This window comes from Chinchilla lanigera, unplaced genomic scaffold (assembly GCF_000276665.1).
Source record: "Chinchilla lanigera isolate Chin_1 unplaced genomic scaffold, ChiLan1.0 scaffold00080, whole genome shotgun sequence".
Classification (NCBI taxonomy): domain Eukaryota; kingdom Metazoa; phylum Chordata; class Mammalia; order Rodentia; family Chinchillidae; genus Chinchilla; species Chinchilla lanigera.
In genome coordinates this window covers 5,837,446-5,858,341 of record NW_004955481.1, presented here as the reverse complement: position 1 = coordinate 5,858,341, position 20,896 = coordinate 5,837,446, and the positions used below count along the sequence as shown (strand labels likewise).

Sequence of the window (20,896 nt, the reverse complement as noted above, 5' to 3'; positions counted from 1 at the left end):
CAGGAGAGACAACTGCAGCAGGTGCCGGGGCTCACTGGGTAACATGATAAGGGAACAAATTGTTTTACATAAAGTTAATTTCCAGCCGGGCGTGGTGGCGCATGCCTGTAATCCCAGCACTCAGAAGGCTGAGGCAGGAGGATTGCTGCGAGGAGTTTGAGACCAGCCTGTGCTACAAAGTGAGCTCGAGGCCAGCCTGAACTGCATAGCGAGACCCTATCTCAAAAAAAAAAAAAAAAGACAAATAAAAAGTTAATTTCCTTGGTAAGTGATAGTTATTCCTAGAAGTGCCAAAATGAATTTTAATTAGTTAAAAACAGCACCTATGATTCCTTCTAAACATTTAACCACCTTTGCCCCATGGCTGGGAATCTCTAGCTCCGTTGAAGCGTGTGTTGTGCGGTTGCTTTTGCCCCAGAAGCTGCTGCTCTTTGAACAGTTTGTTTTATAAATGTCCACTTCTTCCATCGTCGCTGTTACTTCTTGTGGTTTCTGTGCGTGTGACTCTAGATGCATGATTCTTTTTTTGTGTGTGTGAAGAAGGTCTCCCTGAGTTGCCTACACTACCTTGAAACTTGGGATCCTCCTGCCTGAGCCCCCCCTAGTAGCTGGGGTTATAGGCAGGTGCCGCCATGCCTCGCTGATCTCTTGAAGTTTTCACCTTCAAATGCCTGCCTTCTGTGGCCCATGGATGGGAGGAGGGTTAGAAACGCACAGAGACTGAGGGACGAGGCGAGGGAGAACGCATGCATGACTCCTTTAGGTCAGGCGGAGCCCTTCAGAGCATCTCGTCTCTCCTGGCCGTTTGGATAAGAGAATTAGTTATTTTATAGATGCTTAAGAGAGGGGAGGGAGTTTTCAATCATAATCCCTGATCAGAGCTATGCCGGACCATGGGTTTGACATGGCTGACCTAATGCTAAGTTTCCTGTCACCGTCGGCGCCCCTGGTTTTTACCCCGCCTGTCTCTGGTAACGCAGAGCCAAGTGCAGCAGGGAGAAAACCTGGTTCTGTTCCTTACCAGCAGCAGCAAGAGGAGAAAATCAAGAAAGTGTGGTTACGTGCCTTTGGGCAAGGTACCTCCTTTCTGTGTCTGTTCTTTTGCCTGTGCGGAGGTAATGATTGCCTCATAGTCACCGTGAGAAGTAAACGAGGACGCGTTAATGGAGCCGGGCCTGGCCCAGGAGGACTGCGTAAGAAGGCTGCTGTCTTCGGCATCGTTTTCATCATCGTCCTCGATGGGAGTGTGTCTAGTTTGGGATCAGGTTGCGCTGGGAAAGTGTTTGGAAAGAGGCCATTCTGAGCTGTATTGACCTGAGGACAGAGATAAATGTGTTATTGGGACGGTGCTGGGGAATCAAAACAGATGTCTCAATTGCTTTTGCCCTAATTCCCTCTTCTTGCTGCAGAGTGAAGTCTCCCTCTCTGCCTTCTTTCCTCCGTTCTATACTTTTTATAGCTGATTGTAAAACTTGTATATGTTCATTATGGAAAAATTGAAAAAAATGTAAATTTTAAAAATGGTTCTTGCTGGGCGTGGTGGCACACACCTATAATCCTGGCAATTGGGATGCTGAGGCAGGAGGATCACTGTGAGTTTGAGGCCAGCGTAGGCTACATAGTGAGTTCAAGGCCAAGCTGGACCACATAATAAGACCCTGTCCTAAGAAAACAAAATCAAAACCTACCTTCTTAACCCCTTCCCCTTGCCCTGGCATACACATATACATAAAGAATGAATATGCTTGTCAGACCATTCTGGACTTCCTGCACTATAATCTGCTTCAGTTTTTATTGAACAATAAATCACAAATGTTGTCAAATATGCGTTCTTTTTTTTTTTTTTTTAAGTCTTTTTGAGCCAGGGTCTCGCTATGCAGTTCAGGCTGGCCTTGAGCTCACTCTGTAGCCCAGGCTGGTCTCGAACTTGCAACGATCCTCCTGTCTCAGCCTCCCTAGTGCTGGGATTACAGGCGTGCACCACCACACCCAGCTTTCGTTTTTTTCTTAAAAACTAGATTTAGGAAGATCCTAAAGTGGTGATGGTGAACCTAAAAAATTTTAGAGCTTTCAGTGATAAAAACAGCACCACAGGTTCACCACTACTGCCCTGAAGAATTAAAAGACTGATGGATTTTTGCCAGATGATTTTCAGGAATCCCCCCTGGCCCACTTGTGTGTATCAAACCTGCCTTTGTAAGATGAAAGGCTGAGTGAATTGCAGCTGGGTCTCATGCTGTGTGAGTGTGGGTTTCACAAGTCGTGATGATGAGAAGATTCAGAAATAGACAGGAACATATTTAAGGAAGAGGAAGCATTTTAAGCTAAAGCAGGCAAACAGTTCAAATGATTGATTTATTCATTCATTGATTCAGTCATCCCTGAGACCGGCCGTGTGCCTCCACATCAGGCCAGATGTTCTTGATCCAGACATAAATGAGGCAGGGAACTCCGAGCCTTGGACAGCATCTCATTTCCAGTGGGTGAAGACTTTAACAAATCGGCTTAGCCAGGCGTGGTGCCCGCTTACAGTCTCAGCTAATCTGGAGGCTGAGGCAGAGGGATGGCAAGTTTGAGGCCAGCCTGGGCAACTTAGCAGGACCTTGTTTCAAAATAAAATTTAAAAGAGGTGGGGGCGTAGCTCAGTGGCAGAGGCTTAACCCCTAGCACAGGGGAGTGGGAGTGTCTTGTTACAGGGTGGATGGTAGTAGCATGCGGTAGGTAAACATTGTGGATGGTTTATGTCCTAGTGGAGAGGGGAGAGTTAGTTTTTTTTCTCCTCCTAGGATGTTAACTTGGGAAAGTTAAGGGCTTCAAACACATAGCAAGCGCTGTACCCGCTGAAGTATTTATTAGATAAAATGGAAATAAATAAATACATGAAATGCTAATAATGCTGCTGACCCCAGAGTCTCCTTGTCTCCGCTGCCTTTTCCCTGCAGGGCGTCACAGTGGACCGTTGTTCTTCTGCTCCGTTGCCCAAAAGAGGTCCCTGAGAGGCTCGCTTGGCTGGACAGGGAGGCCAGGCTGTGCCCGCGCACGTTTCCCAGGGCCCCTCGGTCCCAGCTCCTGCTGACCTCTTTTTTCCAGAGGGAAGGGGGCCTCCTGTCCAGCGGAAGACGGAGGACGCCCCCTGCACCCTGTGGTTCTACTGCCATTCTCCTCATGGACAAAAGGAGCAAGCAAGCTCCCCAACGGGGGAGCTGACAGGCTGCGGGCAGGGAGACCCGGCGGGCTTGGGAGATGCTGTGATTCCCTGTCTTCTTCATGGGCGTCTTCTGGAAGTCACTACACCCCTGCAAACTTGGTTTGCTTCTTGTCAAGGGAGGTCTGGAGCCTGTCTGTAAGATAGGATTCCCAACTGTCAGGCCCTGGTGGCTGCCACCACCAGGGACGTTGTTCAGGATGCTGATTCTTAACCCCGTGTGCACGTCTGAATCACCTGGGGTGCTTTTCAGACATACCAGTGTTTAAAACCCAGAGCAAGTGACTGTATTTCTGGGTGGGGCCTGGCTGGGAATCTTTGTTTATCCGCCCTCCTGGTGACCCTGGTCCACAGCCAGGCTTGAGAACCTTGGCTCGGGTGCCCGAGCCAGCGCTGAAAGGATCATTTGGAGCTGCTCGTTCCTACCCTTCAGCTTGTCCGTAAGAAGGACGATGAGTTGACAGAGGTGCTCTCACAGCGGTGGGTCAGGTCGGGACCCCGGGTCCCTTGCTGTGCAGCGCGAGGCTTTCCTTCCAGAGTGTGTTACTTCCCGTGGGCACTGTCTGAGGGAAGGACGGCCTTTGGGAGTATGCTGTTAATAAGAGTTCTGTTTAGCACCCGTGAGGGTGAGGGGACCAAGCTTCATTAGCGGTTAATCTTCCTGCCCTCTGTGCTCCTTTCTGTGCTGTGCACCATTTATTCATTCATTCATTCATTCCCTTACTCCCTCACTCATTTTCACAGTGCTGGGGATCACAGCCAGAGCCACACCAGGCAAGTGGCCCACCACTGAACTCTACCCCCAGCCCTGTCTCGCACATTATTCACCCTTGTGACTTCTTGCATAGCGTCACAAGCCTTTGTTTTTCTCTCTGCTTCAGAGGGCCAGTTCCTGGTTAGGGCCATTGTCACGCACTAGCGCCTGGACAGAGCCAGTGTCCGGTAAATGTTGTGGCGCTGGAGGGTGGGTGCCAGGCCGTGAGTCCTAAGCTGGAGGAGAGTCTGCCTCTCTCCGAGCCCCTGGTCCCGTGGGTGGAGGCAGCTGCCCTCTGCATCTGAAACACATTCAGTTGAAAAATAGCGGCCAGGCATAGTTAGGAAAACTGGGCCGGGCAGGGGCTGTGAACTTGATCCTGGCCATGCTGGCTTACCTAAAAATAAACAGCCTCAGATCCTCCTCTGATGAGATCCGTGCTGCTCCAGCCCCCTCCCCAGCCTGCCGCCCAGCTGGCTTTTGTAGGGCTGTGAGCAATTCTAGTATGCATGTCACAGCTGGGATCAGCCTTGTGTTTGGAAATAAACAAGTTGGCCTTTCTCTCTGCCTGGGACTTTCCTTTATCAGGAGACGCTGCTTTGGAAGCCTGCGTGCTGTGTAAGAAGAGGGGGGGCTTTGGAGAGAATCTGACACCTTCAAATGTCTTCGTGTGGTATTTGGGGAGGCTTGAGAGGGTGGGTGCGATGTGAGTGAGCTGGAGGGGTGGTGGATGCGAAGGACTGATTTATCCCCGAGTGCTGTGGGCATGTGGTGGTGGTGGTGGGGCAGAGTCTGTTTCCCAGCGGCAGGGAGACGCTGTGTGCCGAGAGTGACACATGCAGCTGCTCTGAGTCTGTGGCCAGCTTGATCACCTTTTGCAGGGCTGTCCACCCTCACGTAATGGCCGGGGAGGGCAGTTCAGGCTGAAGGGATGCCTGTGTTTCTGCGGGAGCTCGTTCAGAGGGTTGGGAACACAAGGTGCATCCTGCTGCCGTTATGGGGGTTCAGAAATCAGTGCAGCCCTGCCCAGGAGGGGCATCTTGCTCCCATGGACCCGGGGGTGTGGGTTGGTACAACAACCAACAGGCTGTTCCCTGTATCTGGTAAAGCTGAGGATGCATCCTCTACACCCCCAGAAATTTTACTTCTAGTGTTGGTACTGGAAAAACTTCCATGCGGTTGCTCAAGCATAAACAGACAGAGATGTGCATTGGAGCGTTTCCTGTGATTATGAAAAGCTGGAGGCAACCTAAATGCCTGTGGGCTGGTAAATATATCAATAAGTGCTACATTTTCCTTTTGAGAATTGGCCCACCTACATTTAAGAAAAAGATTAGTAGAAAGTAGTCGTGTAAGACGAACAAACAAAACCATGTAGCAAAAAATACAATTTTTTTTTTTTTTTGAGACAAGATCTTACTCTGTAATTCAGGCTGGACTTGAACTCATTATGTAGCCAAGTCTGGCCTTGAACTTGAGGTAATCTTCCTGCCTCAGCCTCCCGAGTGGTAGGATTGCAGGTGTGAGCCACCATGCCTGGCTTGCAAAAAATATGAATTCCTAGACAGGAAGGGTACCAAATTTGTCTGCTTGGAATATTTTATTTAAAGAAAATGAGAGCCATGCTCCTGACGTCAAATTCCTTATAATCTAGTGGGGAAAGTTAGCAAATAAAGAGCAGGGGGATTTACTGGTAGGGAACGTTGTTATTGACCAAGACAAGGGATGCAAAAGGAGATCTATTTGGATAGAATATTGTTTCTGTATTAGAAATGAGGCTCAAATAACAGTAGCTCAAGCAAAGTTACTTTTTCTCGTGCACTAAAGAAGTCTGGAGGTAGGAACCCTAAAGTTGGTGTGGTAGGTCCACAGTCATTGGGAAGTCAGATTCCTTCCAGCTCATCCTTCTGTCATCCCTTGTCCTCAGGTTCCAAGATGGCTGTTGGAGCAGAAGCCATCAAATCATCTTACCAGGCGGTAGGATGATGACAGGCTGGAGAAGGAAGTGTCCTTTATTCCTTTTGAAATCATTTTATGGCAGTTCTGATGACATGTTGTTTTTCAGATGTTAGTCACAGAACTACACCACACTGCAAGGGAGGGTGGAACTAGGCCAGCTGAACATCAGCGTTCTGTTAGGAAGAAAGGTGAATGGGAATTGGGAGGCTTGGAGATGTTGAAAGATGAGAGAATGAATTAGACTCAGATCTGTTGAGTTGGAAATGCCTGGGCCATGTGGGCCAGCCAGGCACTTGGGAGTTGGAGGGCTGCTGGGTATAGAGCTCTTTAGAGGGCTAGGGCTTCGGGTTTCTGATCTGGAGGCCTGGGGAGGAGGCTGCTGTGTGCCCCAAGGGTAGAAGGAGAACTGGGAAGCTGCCAGGTGCCTCAGTGAGGCCAAGCAGGATGAGGCCGGAGTGAGGACGCCGACCTGGGGACACGCACACTGCAGGTGTCTCAAGACCTTTGGGGTTGAGGGACGGAGAAGGGGAGCAGGAAGGAAAGTGTTTCTTTGGGTCAGGTGTGAGCCCCCACCCCCTTGCTGGGGTGACCGGAGGGGTTCAGGCTTGTGGCCTCCACTGCCCTGGCACCTGAGAAAGAGTTAGGTCGGAGTGTGTGGAGAGCTGCTTAGCCAAAGGAAGCTTAAAACCAGGACTCTCAGTGAGTTTCCTCCGTAGCAGGTACAGGCGTGAGGAAACACAGGTTGGTCAGAATCCCCGGTCCGAAGGCTGGGGGTCAGGAAAGGGCAAGGGACTGTGGGGCCAGGGTGGGTGACGTTCAAGAGGGTGTATTGTGTCTTAAGTAGCAGAGAAGGGTGGGACTCAGCAATACCCCGGCTGGCGATGGTGACGGAATTTCCCACCGTAGCTGAACATCTGGTCACTCTGGGCACCAGAACGGGCATGCTCAGGCACTCCCATCTGTGTATTTCGGCTTTCGTGAACTTTCAGGCCATTTACTATTTGTCACTTGGGAGCGAGGTGGGCTGCGTTCAGATCACACCTCTGCCTTTCACCAGCCTCTTGCTGTCAAGGGGTGAGAGGCTTCTGAGGCCCAGGCCACCCCCATTGCCAGGCGTGTGGCCCGTGTAAGGCCGCGCTTTTTTCTCCCTGTGCAAAGGCGTTGTATGGGCGGGTTCTGGCTCTGACCTCGGTGAGCTCATTTCTCTCTCTGTACATCTTCCTCTATTGGAAGGATAGATGAGTTACCATACGCAAAGCGCCTGGAACCGCGCCTGGCCCATGATGAGAACCACGGTACGGATTAGCCGCTGTGATTATCTTTAGTTAGGGCGTGAGCGGAGTCTCCTGTTTCCCTCTCTAAGGGTTTGTCTCCCAGCGTTTGCCAAAGCCTAGCATTAGCAGGGGGTGCGGCTCTCGATGGGTTCCAGTTTGGTTGCTGAGCTTGTATTTCTCCTTCCCGAAGCATTCTTGCTAAATCTTTAGCTTTTCTGAGGTGCAGCCTCTTTTGCTTGGGGCAGCTGACCTTGGTGTTCCTGGTGCACTTTTCAGCTGCGAGAGGATGAGGCGGTGGGGCGAGGGACACCCCAGGTTGCATGGCAAGGTGCACAGACTCACGGGGAGGTGCCAGGCCGAGCTGCGGGCGCAGCACCGTGTGCTCCAGAGCCCTCTCCATGGAAGGTGCCGCCTCACGGGTCTGCCCCGGGTTGCCCCTGACTGTGGGTCCTCTGTGGGCACGGATCAGACCCTAGAAGTGTGAGAACAATGCTGACATCTGGGCGTTGATCAGATGCTTTATCCTGATTGTTACCACCTTTAGAAGAGGTAAGTTCATGTTTTCTCGATTTTTGGATATATTTCATAGTTCAGTATTTCAGAAATTGGGGTGCATTGTACAATGTCTTTATGCAACACAACTTCGTTCCTCCAACATGATATTAGGACATAGATGGTGTATCTTTTTAATTTTTTATTTATTTATTTTTTCTCTTTTTGAGACAGGGTCTCACTGTGCAGTTCAGGTTAGCCTTGAGCTCACTTTGTAGCCCAGGCTGGCCTTGAACTTGCAGCGATCTTCCTGCCTCAGCCTCCAGAGTGCTGGGATTACAGGCGTGTGCCACCACACCTGGCTAGATGGTGTATCTTAAAAATGAATATTCTTACTATCTCACCCGGGTACATCCAGGATGGATTATGCTATATTGGTCAATAGAACGGGCTCTGATTTCATTAACTCCTAAAAGAGTTAATGGACGCTGGGCTGGTGTATCAGGTTGCTTGGTAGGAGTTAATACACGGACTCTTCTGCCCTCAAGGGAGCTCTGTAATTTGTTAAAGATCACAAAACCGAGGACTTGGGATTTGAACCAAGTTCTAACCCCAAAGTTTGGCTGTTTCTTCTCCACAGCACAGACCTGAGCTGCGTTACTCTTTCCTTCTGGCCTCTTCTGTTTTTCTCTTTCCTTCCTCGTCTTTTTTTTGGTGGTACTGGGATGAATCCAGGGCCTTCGCCTCAAACTGTGTCCCCAGCCTTTTAAAGTCTTTTATTTTGAGACAGGGTCTTGCTAAGTTGCCCAGGAAGAGCTTGAACTTGGAAACCTCCTACCTCAGCTTGTCAGAGTGCAGGGATGACAGGTGTGCGCCGCTTCAGGTCTCACCTGTCTTTTTTCTAAACCTACAGTGCCTGCTTCTCCTTCCACCAAAGCTCTCGTTAGTACTTTGTCATTCTAAGTAGCATTGCTTTTACGGTTATAAAAATGGGACATTTTGTAGAAAATACAAAAAGGTAAAAACATCCTTTAAAGTCAAAATGGCATGCAGCTTTCTTATCCTGAGTTGTTAGCTTGATGTGTGTACTGTCATGGACATTGTCTCCTGTCGTTGTCCTTCTCAGATGGGACTTTCTTTCAGTTGCCTCATAGTTAAGTCACAGACACACCAGCATGTAGTTACCTACTTCCCCATGGTTGGCTATCTTAAATTGCACTTCTGGGAGTCACCTCAGGCTTCGGAGTTGCTGGCTGCAAGGCTGTGCCACTCAGCTTCTGTGATGGCATCGAGCGCCTGAGCCACGGTCCAGGGAGGCCGCTCAGTGTCCCACCCTGCCAGTGTCACTGCAAGTCTCTGCCCGTTTATTTTCACTGTGTATTTCCGTGTTCGTCAGTACTGTGGAGAGATGTGTGACGGTTGCTTGCATCTGTAACTTTCTTTTGAGATGAGCAGCCCATTTTCCTTGAATCCCATCGGTTCCTCAGCACCCAGTATAAAGCTCACCTGTGGCATGCGCCCTTTCCTGACACCACTGTTTTCCCTGGTGGGTGTGTTAATTTCACTCTGAATTTCCACAACAGCCTCCTTTCTCAAACACCCCTTTGCACTGTAGCTCCACACCCTTGGTTCCCTCTGGAATCCAAGGTCTTTAGGGTTGTTTTTTTTTTTTTTTCCCCTGGTACCGGGAATCGAACTCACGACCTTGCGCTTGCCAGGTAGGCGCTGTGCCACTGAGCTAAATCCCTAGCCCAGGTCTTTAGGTTTGGAAATGGTCTTACTCATGTCTTGTGTCCCTGGATCAGGCATAGCACTACGCTGGATAACCGGTTGGTACTCTATACTCCGGAATGGACGGACAGATGGACACATACTGTTCTTAAAAAAGAAAACCGAATTAGAAAACATCTCACACTTCAGCAAAGGGAGTCTAATGCTGTTTTATCCCCTTGTTTTCTTCCTGCCCTCCTCTTTCCCTTCTGAGCCAGTGAGGTCCTGCTGTACCCCCAGAGCCAGCAGGGCAGGTGAGTAACCACGGAGGCCAGTTGTGGTGGGAAGGCCAGATGTGGGCCGAGCACAGCTGTCCTTCAAGTAGGACATTGGTGGCAGGCCACCCGACCTCTCTGCCCTGCTGGAAGAGAATCACCGCCTCTTTGACAGTTTAAAATGTATCATTAGCGTAATGGTCTTATAAAAGCAGTACATGGTAATTAGGGAACATTCAGAACACAGAAAAATAGGAGAAAGAAAACGATTACCTGTGTGTAGCCTTCCCACTCAGCTCACTCATGGTTGACATTTCTGCAGGGTGTTTATTATTTTTTTTCCCCAGACATGTTTTCTAGGTAAAGATTGTTCAAGGGTTTTCTTTTCCCCCTACATAGTTGTAGCCATCTGCCATGCAGTTCTCTTGTTCTGTCTTTGTCATTCAAAAGAACAAGTCAGAGAACTTGCTGTGTTTTTGTAAACGTGTTCAGTGGTTTTGTAATACTTTATTAAGTGGTTTTACCGTAACCCACTTAGCTGTGCTTCTATTGTTCAGGACCTTGGGTGGTTTCCCTGTGTCATTCTTGTAAACAGCTGTGGGATGGACAAGTTTATATGCCCTGTTTCCTTGCTGTTTCTTTAGCTGAGCCCCCATAGCCGCCCTGTCCCCTCCCTCACCTCTCTTTGGGGCCTGTGCCCCGCTAGCCTCTTGCTTCGTGTTTCTCAGTATCAGTATGTAGCAACATATTGAGAAATGGCTTCCTTTTTCAGGAAGAAAACCCGAGTTCTCGAGCCTCGAGGGGACCGCACACAGGCGTGCAGAATCATGCCATGTGTGGTTGCATCCTGCCTGTCCCTCCTCTCCTCACAGGCCGGGGCTGCGCATGCCGCAGGCCAGGGGAGGCCGAGCCGGTGGCCAGGTCTCTTTCCTGACAGTGAGCTGAAGACGGAGAGGTGGCTCTGGTCACATACTCCAGGCCCCTGTAGGGACTGATCACAGTGAGCACCAGGCTCCATTTTCTGCCAGGTGGCAGACTCGGCCCCTTCCTGGGAAACCCGCTCTGTGTTATTGGGGAACTTTAGGACAAAACATCCACTAACAGGGGCCACTGAGATGGCAGCTGCCCGGGCTTGGCTTCTGCCCTGCTCAGGGCCTGTGGATGCTCCAGGGGCCGCAGCCTAGAACCAGCATCTCTCCTGAGGGGGACTGTGGGGTGATTGGCCAGGTTTACATCCTACCTCGACAGTTACTTTTTCTCTGGGTCTTTCACCCCTATGTGGGAATTGTAATAGCTCTGACCTTGGATGAAATGAGTTAGCAATTACACATTTCTTAAAATAGTCCCTGGCTTGCTAAATAAAAATAGTTAACTGACAGACCAGTGACACCGTTGGCTCAGATAGCAGTTTGAACCTGGGACCCCTGCCTTCCAGTAAGGGGAAGGGCGCTGGACAGGAGCCAGGGACCCAGGGTCTGTCCTCACATTGCATTTTGACTCTCTGTGTGAGGTGGACCAAGTTGCTGCCCCACCTGGGTCTCAGTTTCCTCACAGTTATTTACCTATTGGTGTGAGATAACTTTGGAAGCCTTTCTCGTCTTAGAACATTCTAGGATTTAAAGATATTTCAGGGGGTCCAGGCCTGCCAGGAGCCCCGGCTGGCTATCTTGGTCCTCGGTTGGGGCCAGCTCTGCAGACTGGAGAGCAGGAGTTGCAAAGCCCTTTGGGGTTCCCCTGGTTTTCCCTCAGTGCAGGTGAGCTGGCCTCCACCTGGAGTGTTAATGGGAGCACTGTATCTGGGTCACTGGGGAATGGGAACGTGAGGCATGTGCTGTCCTGCCTGGTGGAGCGTGGCTTGAGGTATGGGCTGTCCCGTTGGGACACGCTGGCCGCGGTGTGCCCTGGGACACTGCACCTGCTGCTTGCTTTGTCTCAGGTCTGAGTGTGAGCGAAACCGGGTGTTACGCAAGAGTGTGTGTCAGTCTCTGCTGTGCACTGTCACCTCAGAAGGCCGAGACAGAGCCCTTGTGATCGAGGAACTAATAATAGGCCTGGCTGTGGTTCTTAATCGCAATCGGTAGGAAGGAGAGGGATGTGGCTTGCAGGCCCGAGTCAGAGTCCACTCTCTGCTGAGGGAGGGGACGGACTGAGGCTGGTAGGTTTTCTCCCAGGTCTGCTGGCCCCAGGCCTTCTGGAAAGTTCTGGCTACCTCCTGGTCCGGTGGCAGAGCAGCTCGTGGGCACCTGCCTGGGTTTATGTACTGCATTAATGGGGTGGAGCACAGCAGGAAGGGTTCACCTCTGAGCCTGGAGTTTGGGGCAGGGTGGTCTCCAGGCAGCACAGGGTCTGGTGTGTGTGTGGGCTCTGACATAGACTGGCTGGGTGGTGCTAGCTTGGTGCGCTGACCTCTGGGTTCATATTTATAAAGGAAGATACTCTGACTGGGATGCCCAGCACTGGCCTGGCACACAGTAAGTGCCTCCCAATGCATCTATTCAGGGAGGTCACGTGGCACTTAATCGATTCTGTGGTCAGTTGATTTCTTGGGAGGTTGGTGGCCTGCTGCCTCTCTGTTGTGTTTTTTTTTAATGGGTCCCCCCTCTGCCAGGTTGAGCGTGTCTGGCCTGGGAGACTGTGTGCACATGCATGTCTCTGTGTATCTTTAAATTGTGTCACCGCTGCCCCAGGCCTGGAGAGCAGCTCCTGTTCCAACCTGTGGCCCAGGTCTCCTCCCTCACTTACTTCCTCAGGCTGTGAGCCCCTCCGTAGCTTGCTCAGGCCACTCATGGAGTTCATGATGCACGGTGTGGCTTGGCAGTTGACCTGTTCTTGGCCTCCCTGGAATGTGTGAGGTCCAGAAAAGAGCTCCAAGGCCAGTGAGGTCCTGCCATGCCTGCCTTGCTTGTGTTTGTATTGTGAGAACAAACGGGTACCTTAGGAATTGTCATGTAAATGTGCCCTGCATTAAGAATCCTATTCATTTTTTTGTCTTTTTGAGATAGGGTCTTGCTATGCAGTTCAGGCTGGCCTTGAGCTCACTTTGTAGCCCAGGCTGGTCTCAAACTCGCAGCGATCCCCCTGCCTCAGCCTCCTGAGTGCTGGGATTACAGGTGGGCGCCACCATGCCTGGTTTACGAATCTTACCACGGTAAACAAGTCTGACTTTTAACTGCCTTCACAGATACCTGGCTTTGGAATTTTCCTGATAGAGGTAGCTGATGATGAGTGTTAACAGTCTGCTGGGTCTGGTGCTAAGCACTTTTGTGTCTGTCTTCCCCCATTCACAGGTGAGGAAACTGAGGCATCCAGAGGCTGCGTAGCTTACTCTATCAAGGCAGCTAGTCAGTGGCAGAGCTGCGGTGTGAACCTAGGTCTGCTGGACTCTCAGCCGAGCATCTGATTGACTGTCCCTCCCTTAATGTCTCTGGCTGGTGCTCCTGGGGTTGCTCAGCAGAGGCGTCCTCTCTGAGCCCTTTCTCTTCCCTGCTGGTGATTGTGTTGGTGACATGAGCCCAGTTACAGCTGTGTCAGCCGAGGTGCCTGGGACCTCAGAGAGAACCTGCAGTCTTTGGGCTGCTGGCTGCTTGTTACAGAGGGTGATCTTACTCTCTTTCCCTGTCCCAGAGCTGACATTGCCTTCCATTGCTGGGTTTTAGGTCTGCCTTTTCTTTTTTAAAATATCCATATTCCCTTACCTTGCACTACCCAGATAAAATGGTCCTTGGGAAAAGAGCTTTGAAAGTTGTATAAAGGAGAAGGGCACGGCTAGTTGAATGGCCTTCTGAGATCCCTTCTGAAACAGAAGAGGTGAGGTGTCCTTGAGAAGAGCCCCAGCCCTCCTCCCCACAGGGACCCTGCTGGGACTGGGCATTTTAATCTATGACCCTGAAGTCGTGGATTTCTGGCTGGTGGGTGGTGGGGGGATGAAGCTGGTGCTATAGCGCGTGCGGCTTCCTTCACCCGTGAACCTTGGTTTCTGTCTCTACAGTGGAGATGATATTAGTACCAACAAGTTTTTGATGAGGATCAAATGAGATGCTGTGTTCCTCAAGTGCTCAGTCAGCTGTGAGCTGCTGTGACCCTGTGTGAGGTGCTGTGACCGGGTGTCCAAAGCATAGTCATGGTGCTGCTGTGCTTTGCAGCAGGGACGGATGGTCTTGTCATCATAGATCACTTTGATTTGATTCGAAGCACAGCTTGGTGGTTCAGTGTCAGAGGGTCGCCCTTGGGGTGCACAGCCGGTCCTGAATGGGGTGGGGTGCTGATCTGCCCCCCTATTACTTGTTTCCAGAGAGCTGATTACTTTCCTCATTTACACAAACAGATAATAGTTGAGACTTTTCACCCAGATGTTCACCACTTAAAAGTTCCCCTGATCTCCCTGTCTGCTGTCAAAGGCATGGCCTTTCTGATGATGAAGGCTGCAAAGAAAGAAGATAGGAATTGTCTGCTCTGTGATCTTTTGGAGCTGATCTTTTCCTCTTATTTTCAACAGAGAAATCAAGGCCCAGAGACATTGTATTCATTTGCCCATTGTCCCTTAGGTGGGGGGTAAGATTTGAACTGAGGTCCCTCTGACTAGTCTCCATCACCTTTCTGATTAATTTGGGATCCCCCCTCCCTCTGGCTGGCCACTCTAGCAGATGCAGCAACTCTGGGACTACAGGGAGGAGTTGGAGATGACCCTGTCAGAGCAGTGACTTGCTCTAGCCAAGTGTAGGGTCCGCTCTGCCTAAGAGGTCTGGCAGGTATGGCACTCAGAAGCCCAGGCTGTTTGCTGCCGTGGCTGTGTATGCCCAGCTATGTAGTCTTTTAGCCAGTGATCTCCTCCCTTTACTGAGTGCCAAATTCTAGCCAATCAAGCAACAAACAGGGCTCTTTGTGGTTGTCTCATTTGCTAGAGAAAGTCAGAGCTTTAGCTTCCTGCATTCCAGGATGCTGGGATGCCAAAAATTCCCTGGACAAGCAAGAAGTAAAGTCTTGTCTTGATAGTAAAAATGCTATAAAACATCTCTTGAATATGCTCTGCTCCTTCCTTTTTACCCACACTGCCACTAACCAGATTACCTCTTGTTCTTGTCATCTGCTGAATTGCGATGCCTTCCTAATTGATTTTCCTGTTTCTCTTTTCTCCACACCCACTTCAGTCTGTCCTCCACATGGTTTCCAGATTGATGACTGTTCAAGAATGCAAATCTGATCACATTTCTTTTAGTGCTTCCCTCCCCACGCCTGCAAGATTGAGTGTAGATGCCTTTGTGTAGCCTTCCACGATGTTCTGGAACTTTCTGGAATGTTTCAGGACTGCCTGAGCTGGTGTTGGCCTCCGGCTGACTTTGTTCTCCCTGTCCTCCATCCCTGTAATCCCTAGCTACTCTCTATCCCCTTTAAAAATAAAGTTCTTTCCAGACTCTGGTCCTTGCCCATGCTGTGCCCCCCACCTGGCATGCCTTCCCTACCTCTTTCCTTCTGTACACATGCCACAACCCCTGGTCATCCCAGTGCCTTAGGGATTACCTTCTCTCTGGCACCGTCTCAGGATCCCAGCCACGCCACCCCCAAAATTTTGCTTAGTCTCCTATGGTTCTGTCATAGCCTTTGGTGATCCTCAGACTGCCCAGTGGGGGAGAACGGCTCCTGCCACCCACTGTCCCTACACCCACTGTGTGCGCTCCTGGAAGTTGAGTTACAGTTATCAGGAATCTTTTATGAACAAGGGTGCAGTGGGACATGGTGTTCCAAGCACGCAGCCATGACCATAGCAGGCAGGGTAGAACAGTAAGGATCTCTTATCTCTCTGGGTCTTCAGTTATGTTAATGTCTGTTTGTACTCTAGGCCCTGTATCACAGACTTGAGGGTAACTACGAATAGAAAGAGCAGTGATGGTGAACCTTTTAGGGGAGAGCAACCCCAAACCCACTTACTTATTGCAAAGTGTCAACATTACAATTAAACCTGAGTGCTGAGGTTTTAGTTTAGAAAAAACAATTCATACATTAACATCTGTCGTCTTAAAAGCAAAACACATAGCACATGTGTCATAGTCACCACCACTGGATTAGAGCATGTGAGTGTGCTCTGTTTAGGGTATATGGTGTTCTCAGCTTATTTCCTCATGTGGGAAATGAAATTAGAGTGTGGGTATTAGAGGAGATAATACACATAGAATGCATAGCACTGCACCTGGCATGTGGGAATGCCCAATATATATATAAATATATATATAAACAACCTACAGTTGTGGTAAAAACAGTCCTGGACTAAAACAGTTAACTCAAAGGTGGATCATAGACCTAAACCACAAAGATAATACCATGAAACTCCCAGAACCTAGGAGGATAACTTTGTGGATGTCAACTTGGCAAAGATTCCTTTGGTGATAAAAAGCATAAACTAAGCAAAAAGATTCATAAATGGACTTCATAAAAAATAAATTGCTTCTCAAAATTTGGGAGTAGTTTTGGAAGAATGCTTTTGGATGACATATGACTCCAAGAATGAAGGGTTAGTTACCTTCTTTGCTATCTTGTAGACTTTCTGGAAGCCAAAGAAACATTAGCCTCAGGAGGAAGATTGTAATAGTGTGGACTTAATAAATGTTAGAAAGGACCTTTTGTTGTAAGCTGTAGAAGATGCAACTTAAATAGGCCTTTGCGTTTCTCCTCCGTTAAGAAGTCTGGAGTTGGTGGCCCATGTGTGTTGGTTTGGCGCATGTAAGGTTGGCTGCAGTGGTTCCCTGGGCAACTCTTGGCTGTTTCAATGGTTGCGAGATGGTTGGCTGTAGCTGGTCCTTCTTCACAGGGGGCAGGGCCTGGCAGGCAGCCTCAGAGACTGTCTCCCTCCTTCTCTGCAGTTCCCCAGCAGACACACCCTTGTGCCTCACTCACCAGAGCTGTGACCCATCGGGAAGCTGGAAGTGGGGACTGGCTCACCCAGGTCAGGTGCGTGGGAATCTCTGAGGTTGAGGTTCAGGGGATGTAGTATGAAGACAGGGCCGAGAAGCTCTTGCTCGGCCTAGTTTATCACCAGACAGTGCCACCCCAGACCAAACTGGGCTCTGTGAGAGAGGAAGAAGCCCAGCGTGGGTATTAGCTGGTTAATGGGCAGCCATCGTCACCGCGAGGTTGTTTGCCATTGCATTAGTGGACCCGTGGCATCCCAGATTCTTACCTGCTCTTGACTCCTGGGCAGCCCTTGAACGGCCCTTCATCCTTTTCCATGATGGCCCGAGGTGCTGAGGAAACATGTTCTTGGGAAGGGATTGTTTTTATCTCTGCACCATCGAGCACCCTCTGTGAGATGAGTGAGTCTTAAGTACCTCACCTTCCCGAGCCCAGCCTCTCAGGGGAGCAGGTCTTAAGGACAGGTAAGGGACTGGGCCCACCGGTAGAGCCCATGTCCATCTTTGCTATTAGGTGCGGCTTCTCCTGGGGAGTTCACACCAGGTCCCTGGCAGTGTGCATGGTCACGGATTCTCCAGGGTCTCCCATGAGAACTGAGGGGTTGGAAGGTAAACTGGCTCCATGGCTGCGTCCTGTGGGGCTGCTGAATTCAGACAGGCATGCAAAATGTTTGGCCTAGGACCCAGGCTGTGTCAGTGAAGGACCTGCTTTGTGAGCAGCACCACACCTGTGGCCCTGACACCCGAGTCCCCTTGGTTTTCCATTTTTCTCGGGCAGGCACCTCTGTGGACACACCTGTTGCCCTTACTTTTGTGATTTCCTCAAGCTATGGACCATGTTGCTTGCCTGACAGTGCCTGGCACCAGGAGGGTGTTTCTTGATTGCTGATTGAATGAATGAATGATGGCTAGATGTGCTTCTCTCCTTACCCTGTGACCTCACTTCAGACTCAGGGAATTTAAGGGGATAGTGTGTCTCACTTCCGCAGCATTTAGTCTGATTTGTCTCCCGGCCCCCAAGGACCGCTGATGTTGAGGATGTATTGGTGTGGCGGCGGTGGCGGCAGTGATGCTGGGCTTGTAGTATTGAAATGAAGCTAGAAACAAAACTTGAAAGGCAGACTTAAGGCTGATCGTCTATGAGCTTTTCAAGACAGAGGCTGCTTTGTCAAGAGCACACCTTTTTGGCTTCGGAGGTGGATGCTCAGGGTATGAAGTCAGGCAGGCGCCCGCCTCTTAAAAGTCCTGGTAAGGCTCACAGCCTCTGGAGGGTATGTTGGGTCAGCAGGTGTCACTGAGAACAGTCCAGCCCTTGGCTGTTCACCCTGCCTGGCTCGTGCTCCAAGCTCCCCAGGAGGCTGCGAGTACCTCTAACTCACTGCTCTCCTTTCCTGGATTACTGTGCAGTACTTAGTCCCAGGGTGATTAGAATGGGTGATGTTATCTAATGAGGGTGCTAATTGGACAGAAGAGTTGCCAGTGCTTCCGGGCAGGGCCTGCCATACCCACTGCTGTGCCAGCCCCGGTGATGGGCACTCACACCCACGGGCAAGGTAATCTGGTTTGTGTCAGCCTGCAGCTGAACCTCCCATTGCAGCCATCTTCAGCAGGCCCAGAGTTCAGCCCTGGGTGGGCAGGGCAGGGCGGGAAGCCCAGGGCCAGGCGGGAAGCCTCGCCTTCCCAGCTGTGACTGCCCTCACCCCTGGCCTCCTTGGGAACATCTCCACTTGTGGTCTGAGGCAGACTTGTTTGTTTGTGTTTGAAGTTCCCCGACTCTGGCTTTGACGTCAAGGCAGGATTGCTGGTGGGAGGCTTGGCGGGGAGGTTGTCTCTGCACAGATGCACTCGTCTGGCAGCTTCCCCAGAAGATCGGGTGCAGGACAGGCTGGAAGGGATGGCTGTTGCGAAATGCCCTGCGTGGGGCTGAGGTTGCTTGTGCTGTCTCCTTGCCTCACTGTGCCTAGCACTCTCCCACTCTGCCCCTCTGTTGCTCAATAATGTCAGTCCCTCTGGGTACCTTGAGAGCTTGGGAGTGCCCTGAGCCCAGTCTTGCCTCTGGTGGCCTTGGAGCTGAGTGCCGTGGCCAGCCTGTGCTGTGTGTGGACTCTTCAGCTGCACTGTAATATACCTCCAGAGGCCTCCTTATATTCCCAGAAATCACTTTGCAACAAGTTGGCCGTGGCAGTGGGGCCAGACTGCTTAACTGGCTGGGTTGGCAGGAAATCCTCAGAAGCACACTCCAGCTTCGAGAGGAGGTAGGAGGTGGAACATCTCTGAGGCCTGAGCAGGGCTGCCAGTGGTGGGCAAGGCGCAGCTGCTTTGAGGACCATTAAGGGGAGGGTGGAGTAAGTCTCAGGGAAGGATGGAGTAAGTCTCAGGAGCTTTGTTGACTTCCAGGAATTTGGGACAGCATGGACAGGGACTTGGCACTAGTAAGACTCTTGTAAGCATCCGTTTAAGAGTGTGGTGCTGCTGCTTACCTGAGAGGAAGGAGGCAGGGTCTTGTGGATGCTGGGGAGCTGGAGGCTGGTCTAAAAACCATAACTGCCTGCTGGAAGACAGTAAATCAAGAGGAAAGGGATGGGTGAGTGGGGTGGGCATCCAGGTGCTTCACTCTGCAAAGCATGCTGGGGTCTTGAAAAGGGAGGGCACAGGTACCTGGCAAGGGTTTGGCTCATTTTAATGAATTTAGTGCTGGTTTGGAGCCAGGAATCATCTATAGCCCAAGGTTAGGTTATTGCAAATCAGGACCGGAGGTGGTGGCCCAGTTGTGTAGACACATTTAAGGGCATGGGGAAGCTGTGGCTTTTACCCACAGTGTTTGCTTCCTGGAACAACAGCTATGCTGGATTTTGTGTTCTAGCTGAGGGAAGTGGGAGATGGTATGGTAACAGGGACAGGAGCTGGATGATCAACTCTTTTTTTTGTTTGTTTGTTTTTTGGTACCGGGAATCGAACTGACGACCTTGCACTTGCCAGGCAGGCGCTGTGCCACTAAGCTGTATCCCCAGCCTCAATTCTTTTTTTTTTTTTTTTTAACAGCATGATTCAGAAAAATTATAAAGCTCTTGGTGCCTTGGGTTCATCATTTGTAAGATGGGAATAATAAAACACCCGTGTGCCTCGTGAGTTTAACACACGAATCTCATTGTTTGTGAATGATAGTGATGAGCAGCAGCTTGTCACTGTGCTCGAACTGTGGGCTTCACTGCCTGCAGGGTGGGCAGGGATCCCTTAGCCAGCAAGTGAGCGGAACTGGCCACCCAGTACTGTTCCTGCATCTCACCTTGCTTTGCTTTTCTCCACTCAGTGTAGAGTACACAGCTCTGCCCATCCACATTCTGGAAGGGTCTGTAATGTTTTCAGTTACGCGTGACAGTATTTTGTGAGGGGAATGATATGCTTCAGGGACATTGCCAGACTGGGGGTTGTGTGAAGACTGGGATGTCACTCTTGCACTGTTAGGGATCTCCTATAACTCTAACCTCCTGGAATCATCACTGGGAATCCAAGGAGGGAAGGGGATATAGTACTACACACATGGGGCCGAGTGTTAATACTACCAAGGGGACAGTTGGGTATCAAGGTGATTTCCGTCACCGGGCAGCCTACATGGGAATCTAGCATCTGTCTCAGCCTGTGCTTAAGGTTCATTTGTCTATTTATATTTCAACATCTGTCACATACGTAGCCGTAGACTTACCTTCCTGCCCTCCTTTTCAACCATGGAGACCTGGGCCTCTGAGAGGGTCCTGTGGCAGCCAGTGTCCGAGGCAGGGTTAGATTGACAGGTGTCTTGGCATCTGGCTGCTTGTCAAGTTCAAATCACAGATTTGTCCAAGTCACACAAGGCAACTCTCTAAGCCAGGCCTTGCGACTGACTTTGTTTGCAGAGTCAGTTGTCTGGAAAGAGGTGTTTTCTGTAGAAGTGCAGGAAAGCCTGGGCGAGGCATGACCTAGATGGCACCCGGCGAGGTCTACTTGCACCTTTCACTGGGTGATCTGTGGGCTGAGCAGGAGCGACAGCCGTGGGGCCCTGGGTCATGAGCACTTGGTGTGTTCTGGATGTTGGACTAAATCCTTACAGACTTACGTCCCCAGCAGTGCTGTGGAATGTGCGTTAGGTTCTCTTCTTTCACAGCCTGTAGGTGCTAGTGTCCTGGGTGGAGCCAGTTTCCCTGTGGCAGCCCGCAAGGGACAGGCGGTTCTGTGGCCTCCCATATCAGCCAGGCCTCTGATGGCCTGTGACATCTGTGATGCACCCTGGAGGGCGGATCCAGAATCCATGGGCACCAGGTATGGGGAAGCAGGTTGGGAGTGCAGGT

At 50.6% G+C, this 20,896-nt stretch overlaps 1 protein-coding gene and 1 long non-coding RNA gene across 7 annotated transcripts in view; one reads left to right on the top strand and one right to left on the bottom strand.

Annotated features, from left to right (window-relative positions):
• Ksr1 (kinase suppressor of ras 1) overlaps positions 1–20,896 on the top strand; it is a 145,392-nt gene that overhangs the window by 55,216 nt on the left and 69,280 nt on the right. The window lies entirely within an intron of this gene.
• Positions 283–10,112, bottom strand: LOC106146490. The gene is made up of 2 exons (XR_001230938.1): positions 9,943–10,112; positions 283–1,314 (listed from the first exon to the last, which is right to left on the bottom strand). It is a non-coding gene; the product is annotated as an uncharacterized LOC106146490 (long non-coding RNA).